An 11,155-nucleotide genomic window follows, 5' to 3' on the forward strand; every position below is an offset into this window, starting at 1 on the left:
AATTATGAATTATTATTTAACTTTTTTTATTTTTTTATTATTGTTTTATTCTATATTATATTATATTTTAACTTCTCATACAATTAAACAACAATATATATTCTTATATCATCCCAAATTCATGAAATACAAGTAATAATTAATTGAATTGCCTATTTTAATTCAATAATATACATATTATATGAGATTAATATACTGATAAATAAAGATCAAAATTTATTTTCTAATATAAATATTATTCACTTTCTATTTTCTTTTCAAAAAAAAGAAATTGCAAGTATATATGAATTTCAAAGCACCCAATTAATTATTTTTTAGTAGTTAATTGATCTTTAATATTATTGATCTATTATATAATATATGATTAATTGATGTAAGTTGACATTCGTAAGTGATTTATATATCAATTATTTTTTTTGAATATATGTGTTTATAATTATTCAAAATTGATGACATTATGGTAAATTTTTAAAAACTTTTCATCATCGCATAAAAAAATAAAAAAATTATGATAAATGATTCTTAAGTATGAAAATTATTCTTAATAAACTAATAAAATCTTTTAAAAAAAAATATGATCATTATTTTAGTTAAAATGGGGTTTAATGAATTAAATTAGTATATTCTTAAAAAAAAGACTTTAATGACATGTCATGCCAACTAGGAGAGAGTAAGACTTTTGGAGTGTCAAGTATATTTGGAGGAAAATAGTGATAGTTGAGTGATATTTTGGTCCTAAATGAAACATAAATGATATTTCAAGGCAATTCCTTAAACTTGGGTGATCATTTAGGGAATTGACTCCTAATTGAGCGTAAATGGTTGATTCTCGTGTTGTGCTTGTTGAAAATTGAGTATAAATTGTTGGGTTGCGATGAAATTGTGTTGGGTCTAGCGGGGTGAAGTCTAACTAACCCCGAATTGTGCTAAATGTTGGATTTTCCCAAAGATAGAGCGGTTGACGTCATTCTTAAGGGCAAAAGACGTTAAATGACCAATTTCGGCCAAATCGGGGGAAGGCTAAGTACCCCGAAGGTATGGGTAGTATGGGTCAGATCTTAATTTCGTAGTGTAGGTGTTTAATTTTATTTTCGTGGGTTGCAGGTTGAATTTTGAAGAATGGGATTGAAAACTGACATGTTGGGCCATTTAGGGAGCTGAGTCAAGCTCGCCGAATGGTTCGGCGGCTCGTCTAAGTCCCCCTAGATCGCCTTTAATTTGTCCAATTGTTGAGTTTGTGGTCTGTAACTTTTGGTGATACACATGTGGTCATTGAGTTCACTCAGCGACTAACCGAAAGTCCTTTTTGATCGCCCTTCTGGGCCCTAATCCTTAAAATACACTATACCTTTTGGCGGACTACTCCTAGTTCACCAATTGGTGTCAATGATCCGCCGAAAGGCCCTGGACATCGCTGATCAGCCTTGATTTTTGAAATTTTTGTGCTAGAACTTTCGGTGCTCCCGACTTGGCTCGCCAAAAAGATTCGGCGACTCACCTGAATGGTTCGACGAGTCTTTCTGCAATATTTCTATTATGTTTATAGAAATGGCTAGACCTAAAGGGTCCGAAAGAGACATGCCACCCCACAAGCGGGCACGTGGAGTGGTTATAGATGAGGGTGCAACTGTATCCACAACAAAGGCAACCAAACTCCTTACCAAGGGAAGAAAAGGCAAAGGCAAGGGCAAGGGCAAAATGCCTGTGGTTGAGACACAAGAGTACAACTCCGATAGTGAGGGAGTCTACGTGACTCACCTTACTTCATTAGATAATGAAATGGATTATCAGGATTCTCAGGCTTCCATCTCTGAGCCTAAGGATGACTAGCTTTTACAAGCTAGGAGAACAGAGCTTCACTCCAAGGGGATGCATAATCCATCTAGGATCTCGGTGCCTCAGACTCCTCCTCCAACTATAACAGAGATTGTGGTCCCGGCGCCACCAGTACAGGGTCCTCCTCCCCGGTCTCTTAACAGCCTAAAGGCCGAGGGATTGAGGACTATTCTTGAGAAGAAGAGATTGTCCACAGATGGTGTGGTGGACAGGTACCCAGAGATATGGAACACACTCAAGTTCCATAAGTTTGAGATTTTCACCAAACCCCGGGGTCCCTACATTCCCAATTAGGTCCGGGAGTTTTATTCAGCATATGGTGAGCTAGTCCCTAAAGGGAAGAAGAAGGCCAGCTTGTTCAAGTTGGTTGACTCTGTGACAGTCCGAGGCAAGAAAGTGACGTGCGGCAGTTCTGACATAGATGTTGTTTTGGGGTGCACTTATGATTTTATGTACCAATACATAGATTTGATCAACAGGAAGACGTTGGAGGACCTGAAGGGTTGGTTGGCACCCTTATTATCTGATGTCACCCCAAGGTGGATAGAGGCAAGTGTGCTCATAAAAAAAAAAGATCTAAATGTGGCAACTCAGTACTGGTTCGGGTTCATCAGTAACACGATTATGCTGTCCCAAAATGAATCCATTCTTAGACACCCAAAGGCAACATTTTTAGGCTCTATCATTTCTCGCCATAAGCTGAATTTAAGGCTATTGATTGAGCTAGATATGACCATGAGAGCCAAGCAGAGTAAGACTTTGCTCCCATTCTCGATGTTGATCACTGATCTATACTGATAGACCCATGTTTCTCGAGATGAGAAGATGGATATAGAGATGACACCCACCTCCTCTACTGACATCCGACGTATTGAGGCTGAGTACCAGAAGAATGAGGCTGAAAGGAGGAGGGCAACCTCGGTGGACACTTTCCCCGGGATTGACATTGACACACTACCTGCAGAGGAAGTCTTGCCTACTCAGGCCACCAGACCTTCAGGTATTTCCAGCTCTACTCCTTTCGACACTCTGGATATTTCTACTGCTCCCCCTCCCCCTAGATCTGTTGCTGCTGGTGCTAGTACTTTTCCTAGGCCTCCAATCACCCATACACTGATGTTCAAGATGGGGTATCTGGCCCAGTCTGCTGATACGCGTGCCTCCCGGTCAGAGGTCGCGATATCTAGGATGATTGAAAGAGCCATTGTTGTTGCATTGATGCCTCTTAGAGCTTCAATTGATGCCCTTACAATGAGAGTAAGGGTATGTGATAGAGGACAGGGTGCTTCTAATGAGGTGAAGGCCTTGAAGGCCAATGTTACTGGGTTGAGAAAAGATGTGGACCAGCTAAAATCCACTGATTTCACCTCACTATTTGGGACGGTGGAGATCCTAGATGACCCGAGTGCAGATATTCCAACCTGTTCGGATGTGCCTCCGGCTACTACGACAGGAGATGAGGTTAGAGCTGATGATGCTGCTTCTAAGTCTGAGGTTAAGACTGATGAGGAGCACCTTGGTGTTCCTGAGAAGGCTGTCTATGAGGACCTGCTTGACTTAGAGGGTTCCATGTACGAGACAACTAGGCAGACCTCTCTGAGAGATACTTCGATGGTGGGCTCCAATGGAGCCAAGGGTGCTGAGACACCGGGCATTGATGTCCAAGCAGATGGAGTGACGGAGATGCAGACTTCACCCAGGCCTAGCTCGATATGGTGACTATTTTTAACTCCGTCTCTGTTGTGTTTTATTGATTGTTAGTTTTTAGTTGTATTTGAGGACAACACCATGTTTTGGTGGGTGTGGTGAGGTATTTCCATACTTACCTCTTTTTAAGGATGTTTGTTGAATATTGATTGTGTTTTGTGAATATTGGGCTTAATTGGTTTATATATATATATACATATATATCTTGGTTGTGATATTGCTGATGTTCTTAGCTTGTGGCTTATTGTTTTATTGTGAAATCGATTTTGAGCCAAATTTTAAAATTTTACCACCTCTTGTGTGTGTGATTGTGACTGTTCTTGTGAAAATTTTAGTGTCAATTGTGGTCAATAACAAGGACTTGAATAATGCTCCTAATTGAAAAAAATGAATGTGCGTCTATGATGAGGCAAACGAAGTTACATAGGCAATATGTAAACTTTTAGCATCTCATTGTGACTAGCCGGTTGTCGAATGAGTCTATTGTAATGAACATTGCACGCTAGCTAGAAAGTGTGGAGTCTTGTTTGATAATGGTATCAATGCCTAGTGTGGTGAGATTACTTTGAACATTGTGTCTGATGATACCTAGAATTTGCCCTGTTGGTCTTGTTGATTGAGTGATGCAAGCAATTGAAATGATCTTAGGTGAGGATTCTAAAGAGTGAACCAATTTGACAATATACCTCTTTTGTGGCCACCCTTGTGAGAAGTGTGAATCTTGTTTTGTCACCTATTGAGCCTAGCCTTTTCTTGGAAGAAACTTGAACAATTGTGACTTCTATTTATCCTTTCACCCATAACTTTCATGAAGTATGGTTTGTTTGAATAGCCAACTTAGGCCAAAAGCCTATGTTTGGGGTGTGGTGAAAGAGAAGGAAAGTCAAGAAGTGTGAAAATTCCCCTTTGATTTTGGATTGTTTTGAAAAAGATGGAACCCCTCCATGTAAAAAATAAAGAGAAAGGAAATGAAAGAAAATGAAAGAAAATAAAAGAAAAGAAAATGACTGAAAAATAGAAAAAGTTGTGAAAGAAAGTTTGTGAAAATAATGAAGAATAATGGGGTATCCGGTGACTCATGATGAGTTGAATAATGGGGTGGATTTTGAACATGTTTAAATTTGAAAGAGAAGGGGAATGAGTGATTTTCCGTCCATACTTCATGAAGGTGGAAGCCTAAATGACAATACCTTTACACTCATCTCCGTTAGAAGCCTTGAAAAGACCTTTGTGACCTTGAGTGAGCTGAAACGAATATTGATTGTAAATTAAGGGCAACCTTATGGGTGAAGTCGTACATGTGTTCATCTTTGTGAGTGTGAGAGTTGTATATGATTCCGGGACTTTAAATTGTAGAGAAATTTTGTGTGAATATGGAATCATCTTTGTTGTGAGGGCATTTGAATACCTTTGTTGAACTTGAACTTGCAGTTGAAGCAAGCATTATGAGCTTGAGTACACTTGATGATGTTAAGTCACAATTTGAAACTTTGAGTGCACAACTGATCGTTGAATGAGTAGTTTGAACCTTTTTGTGTGCATTCATATTGAGTCGTATGCAACACTATTTGTTCACATCCTTACTGAACTGCTGATCCTGAGTTTTACTTGAGGACAAACAAAAGTTTAAGTTGGGGTGTTGATGAGTTCGAAATTTTGATTCATTTAGGGCTTTGTTTTAATAGTATAAGTGTCCTCAAATGCCTATTTTATGCTCTAAAATGATGTTAAAGTGTTGATTTGCAGTTATGAAGGCTAAGAGCAAGGACCGAACAAAAAGGAACTAAAAAGCTGAAAAAGTGAAGAAAAAGCAATCCTGGCGATCGCCAAAACTACTCGACGCACTGCCGAGTGGCTCTTTAGATCTCACAAAGTTCCAGCAATCCAGCCCTAGGGAAGAACCAAGTTGGTGACAGAAATGGGTAGTCAGCCGATCGCCGATCGGTTCTGCGACAACAAATTGGATCGCCCAAAGTTACAGGACCTGAGATGTCGAAGGCTAATGCAAAATGGCGATGGAAGAGGACAATCGACGGATCGCCGCTCCACTCAGCAAGGCATGACTTAATCCGCCGAGTTGACTTTCAGGCCAAAATGTAGGGAACTATAAATTGGAATTTTAAAGAAGAGTTCAGCAGTTCCCATATAGTCTTGATTCCCAAGTTTTAGAATTAGAGTTTTCTCTTACTTTTTGAGTTCTTATTGTAGAATTTTGAGGATTTAAAAGTGGGTCTTTGAATTTAACCCTTAGAAAACATTGTAAAGGCTTGGAGACTCTTACCAAGCTGATGGCTAATCGAGTTGGTAATTATTTTTATCTTTTTATGATATTTAGCTAAAACGCCAATTCTTGGGTTGTCATAATGTGATTATGGGTTCAATTAGCTTATGGGTATTGTTATTTACTGATCTTAATGCTTAATTGAAATGGGTTTAATTGATATCTGTGTTTTAATCTATGAATTGTAGTTGCGAATGCAATTCGAACTTAGAATTCTGTGCTTGCTTGAGAAAGAGGTTTTAGAATCAAATCTTTTGAAGTGATGATTGTAGTTATCGGGTTGATATGGGTTTAGCTCGAAAGAGTAAATCCTAATCTCGATTCTATCTATCTAGCTCGAGAGAGTAGATGAATTAAGGTATGGGATGTTATTATTTGCTAAGTTTGTTGATTTTCGAAAGAAATCGCTTGAATCGTGATAGTTGTTTGAGAGAAAACTATCTCACTTATAGCCTAGCCTACCCACTGAAATTTAGTTATTTATTAGTAATTTCAATTACCCATATAGTAAAGTTTGCCTATAATCGATCATATCCCGAGAATTCCTTCCTATATTGATATTTCCTTTTGTTTTGCTTATGATGTAGCTGATAGTTAACAATCCAAAACCCCCCATCTGATATTCGTTGTTACCCCTTTAGATAAATTTGCATGTTTTCGATATTTTTTATTCCCATAACTGATTAGACCACGTTTGCACTTCATAATTGAATTCGAACACGTACCGCTCTCTGTGGGTTCAACCCTAACTCTTTGTTGGGTTTTATACTACTTAACGGTCGTTTGCACCTAGAATTGGATGAGGTGTACTTGAGACATTTTATCACCCGTACCCCAGAGCCATAAGCAATGGACTACCAAGCGGAAGACAACAACAAGAAGTAAGTGCTTCGAACACAGAAGAGAAAGGGAAATCCACAAAACCATACAGCAACCATCCCAAGACCTGACATCAGTTAGTAGTTGAGCATCTAATTTGAAATAGGAGTACAAGATTTTCACAATTACAAGAGAAGTACATGCTGTCTCTTAATACATATAAAGACTAAGCCTAGGCAAAACAGATGGAAACCAGTAGCTCTAGACGCTAAGAGCTCTGCAAAATCACAGGAATCCCAAGCTGCTTCGCATGACACAAAATCAACGGCGATTACTCAACTGCAATCTGCAGGGGGAGAAGTGTAGTGTGAGTACAAAAAACGATACTCAGTAGGAAACGACAGACTGAACTCAAAAGATAACACGCGAAGAAACAACAATTAATAAGGAAAACATATCACAAGTAACTAAAAAGCGATACAAAAGTAGATAGGAAATAAAGAATAGAAATAGAAACAAGGGGTAAGAAGTTGAGTCAAGAACGTACCTAGATCACAAGCAACTAAGATACCACATAAACTACCTAGTGTCCCGAGGACCCACTACCACAATTCAAAAGTCAAAACCTACCGGATAAAATAAAACAATAGTAGAGAATAGAATATAGTCAAATAATAACCTAACCTGACCCCATAATCCCAAAAGGTACAAACTAAAAACATAACCCAACCGCCCCCATAAACTGGAGGGTACAAACAACAACCAAGTGTACTGGTTATAGGCAATGCATATAAATCTAAGGTGAGCAGCAAAACCATCACTAACCATCTAAACCTCTAACCAAAGGTAACAACCTCAAAGCGCAAAACATAAGCCTCAGACTGGGAATAACGACCTCGAACCGTCAACATCAGCCTCAGGCCGGAGATAACGGCCTTGAACCAAAAGTAATGACTTTGAACCGTGAGTAACTAATAATGGGGTCACCTACCCAGTCAGGAAACTCTCAGGGGCTCAGAAAGACCAAAAACATGCTTGAAAGGGCGTCAGCGCGCTAACTAGTCAAGTAAAAACTGAGCACATCCTAGATGCCTCTAATATCTCAAGTAGGAAAAGGAGCACGTCCCTAACGCCTAGTAATCTAAAAAATCAGTAAGTCAAGTGATCCAGGTGGTATGACTCTTGTTAAAACCAGTTTAGAATAAAAATCGAGTAAAGTAGTATATTATCATGAATGACAAATATGCTAATGCATGGGCTGGGATTGTACCCCAAAATCCATGAAAATGAGCAAACAATTCAAAGCATGCCATCACTAACATTCAAACAAAGAACTCAAATAAAATAATTATACATCAAGTGAAACCACCCTACCAAAGCAGAGAGTAATAACTTGGGATCCAACTAGTCCTTGCACACAACCTTAGGCCAAACAACATAATCATAAGCTCTAAAAGGATACAACATACCCACCACTAATCAACAAGCAAATGGATCAAGAAGGGATTTTAGATTAATAAAGGGGGAAAACTCAAGGGATGACGCCCTACTCCAATCACACTTCTCCAGTCCCACACTGAGCACAACAAGAACCAATCCATGGCTACGACGAGCCACCAAGGTCACAAGCATCAACGCAAGAAGAACACCCAGAAACATGCCCCCATAAAGAGTAAATCATAATTACGAGGCGACACAATACAACCTAAAGCATCTAATGTCCAGCCTAGTCTAAGGCAACCACGAATCAATCCTAGCAAGGATAATCAAGATCATCTACTCCACAACCGAAGCCACAATCCAAATTAAGGATCCCAACACCAACAATAAGCCTTAGGCTCCTACAGAATCAAGAAATAATAAAATAACAAGATAAAAACTGAATACCCGATAAATACCATCCAAAATTAATGAAATTTATACTAGGCATTATCTAAGAAGCTCAATCAAAAAAGTAGACTGAAGCCTACCTCAAAGCCGAATACTAGCACTCTGAATTCACCACACACGAGCTATATGCATCTAAAACACCTCCGAACACCACCAAACTATCAAATTATCAATAATATCATTACAAATGTTTTGACACTAAAATTGCAACAATTGGAAAAAAACCTAAAATTGAGTCAAAATGGGAATATGGGACCCGCACCGGCAATCATGAAATTGACTCTGTCAAAAGGTCCTAAACACCTAACCGAGCTTGTGTTCCAATGTTGAACACAATCTAAGGTCTAAAAACAATGAACACCGCAAATGCAAAGAATTCACAAATTAAGCACAAAAAAGAGGAGGGAAAGCAGCTTCGAGCTCAACTTCACCTCAAACAGGGGTTCACCAACACAATCATATCACTCTACCACGTAGCCAAAACCTCCACGATCATACAAGACTTTGAATCACCTCAATCGTAGTTGAAACAATCGAGATATCACTGTTTGAAAATAAGACTTGGAACTGCAATTTCGCTATATATATAGAAGAACTTGGGTCGCTAAAAGGCTATTTATGGTAGCTAAAATCCCAATGTCTAGTCGCTAAAAGCTTGCACCAGATATCAGCCCTTCAGTTGGTTTGCTCCAGCTCCAAATTCTCCGACGGGGTGTCCTGGATTTATTCGGAACCCCGTGCGTGCAAACAAAATATGCTACCCCATCGAAGTCAGTATTCTAGATTCAACGAAACCATTAAAACTTCCATCTGAGGTGATTTCAATGAAAAGTGGATCCCATACCTATGTTTTGTTTTAATCTAAAAACCAAATAAAGGCTCAAAATGTGACAGAAAGCTTAGGGAATTACACGAAAGGTCATTCTACACCAAACATGACATCCTGTAGCTAACTGCGCTGATGGAATTCTCATTCAAGCACGTTTCCCAAAAATGTTGACCAAAGTCAACCCTTGGCTTAAGTTTTAAAGTTAAAATGCCTAATGACACAAACTCACACCAGAAGTCTTGGGGCGCAAACCAAACATGCCCCTAGCCTAAAATGACCCTTTCGAAGCTGATGAAACCGTCAGAATTGCATTCTAAGGCCGTCTTCCTGAACTTTTGACTAAAGTAAACCATTCAAGTTTCAAAGGCTCCAAAATACAAAAACTTGCACAAAATCCAAACGAACGACCCCACGACTAAACTGTCAGTCTCTAAACGCTGAAAAGATCAGAAAACAAAGAAAATGACCTGGACGGTCATTACAATATCCACTACCAAAAGAACTTTCATCCGTGAAACAAGAAGGATAGACACGGTCTAAATGCATAAAAAGACGAGGCTACTGAGTCCACAAGTCTCCGCCAAATCCTCAAACACCCTCTCAGATCGAACAATACCATCACAAAACTCAAGTTAAGAGGACAATCCTCAAATTCACTTCAAAACACCAAAAACTCCTCAGAATCCATTTTGGTCTCCAACTGATCTCACCCAACTTAACTGAACTTGCATGAAAGCACAAAATTCCTCTGAATAGACCATCACCATATCAAAACAGTAGAATTGAGCAAACATAGGACTGTCGTAGAGGCAACCAAACTCCCCAAATCAAAAACTCACCTTATGCTCTACATCTACTATTTTTTAACCACCAAAAGCATTCTATTGGTCCTTAGATATGATGAACTTCTCCAACACCAATTGAAACCATTCTACAAGCCCACACAACATCATCTCAGAAGAAAAATAGGTTTCTCCTCAACATCGAGGGATGACAATTGCTCAAACGAGGTACTCAGCCAAGGGTCAAACCCCAAAATCCATTTCTAACCCTCAAAACCAACAAATCCTTCTGAACTCAACCTTCTAAATCTAACCACACTAATCCAAAGGACGACCATTCTGTGAATGGCAAGGTAGCACTAGCCTCGCTCCAATGACCTACTGTCACGACCCAAGCCTAGGGCCTAGACGTGACCGGCGAATGGGGAACCCGAAGGAACCCCAAACAAGCCTCATAGCGTATCATTACACATCCTTGGTCGCGGAAGCAATTAAAATGACCATAAGCGATAAGAATAATCAAGGGGGTAATCGGGAATAAGGGAGCAAGAAAAAAAAGGAATGATACATAAATACCATAGATTAGTCAAGCTCAAGAATAATACATAACTTGTCCAACACCACCTCTAAACATGAGTACTTAGCGGGGGCCAAGACAAACTACCGGGCTCACCCTCATAGTCAAAACATAACTAAAAAGAAAAAAAGGTCTTATACATAGCAAAAGATCATGAGCAACGTCCCCGGAATGGAGGACTCACCAATAACCTCGATAGAAAATCGTATTAGCCACGCGAAGGAGGATGGTCAAGCGGTGCTCCGGTCCCTACATGGTGACATCATGTAGGCATAGAGTATGCATTAGTACGTTTGAATGTACTAAGTATATGGGATGCAATGCAATGCAACAAGGGATGGACATCATAGGCAAAATGCATAATCGTACCCGATAGATAGCATATTAATGAGATGATATGTATAATGATGCTTACATAAAAAAATCATATTTAG

The sequence above is a fragment of the Solanum tuberosum genome, unplaced genomic scaffold (assembly GCF_000226075.1).
Source record: "Solanum tuberosum cultivar DM 1-3 516 R44 unplaced genomic scaffold, SolTub_3.0 scf00003, whole genome shotgun sequence".
NCBI lineage: Eukaryota > Viridiplantae > Streptophyta > Magnoliopsida > Solanales > Solanaceae > Solanum > Solanum tuberosum.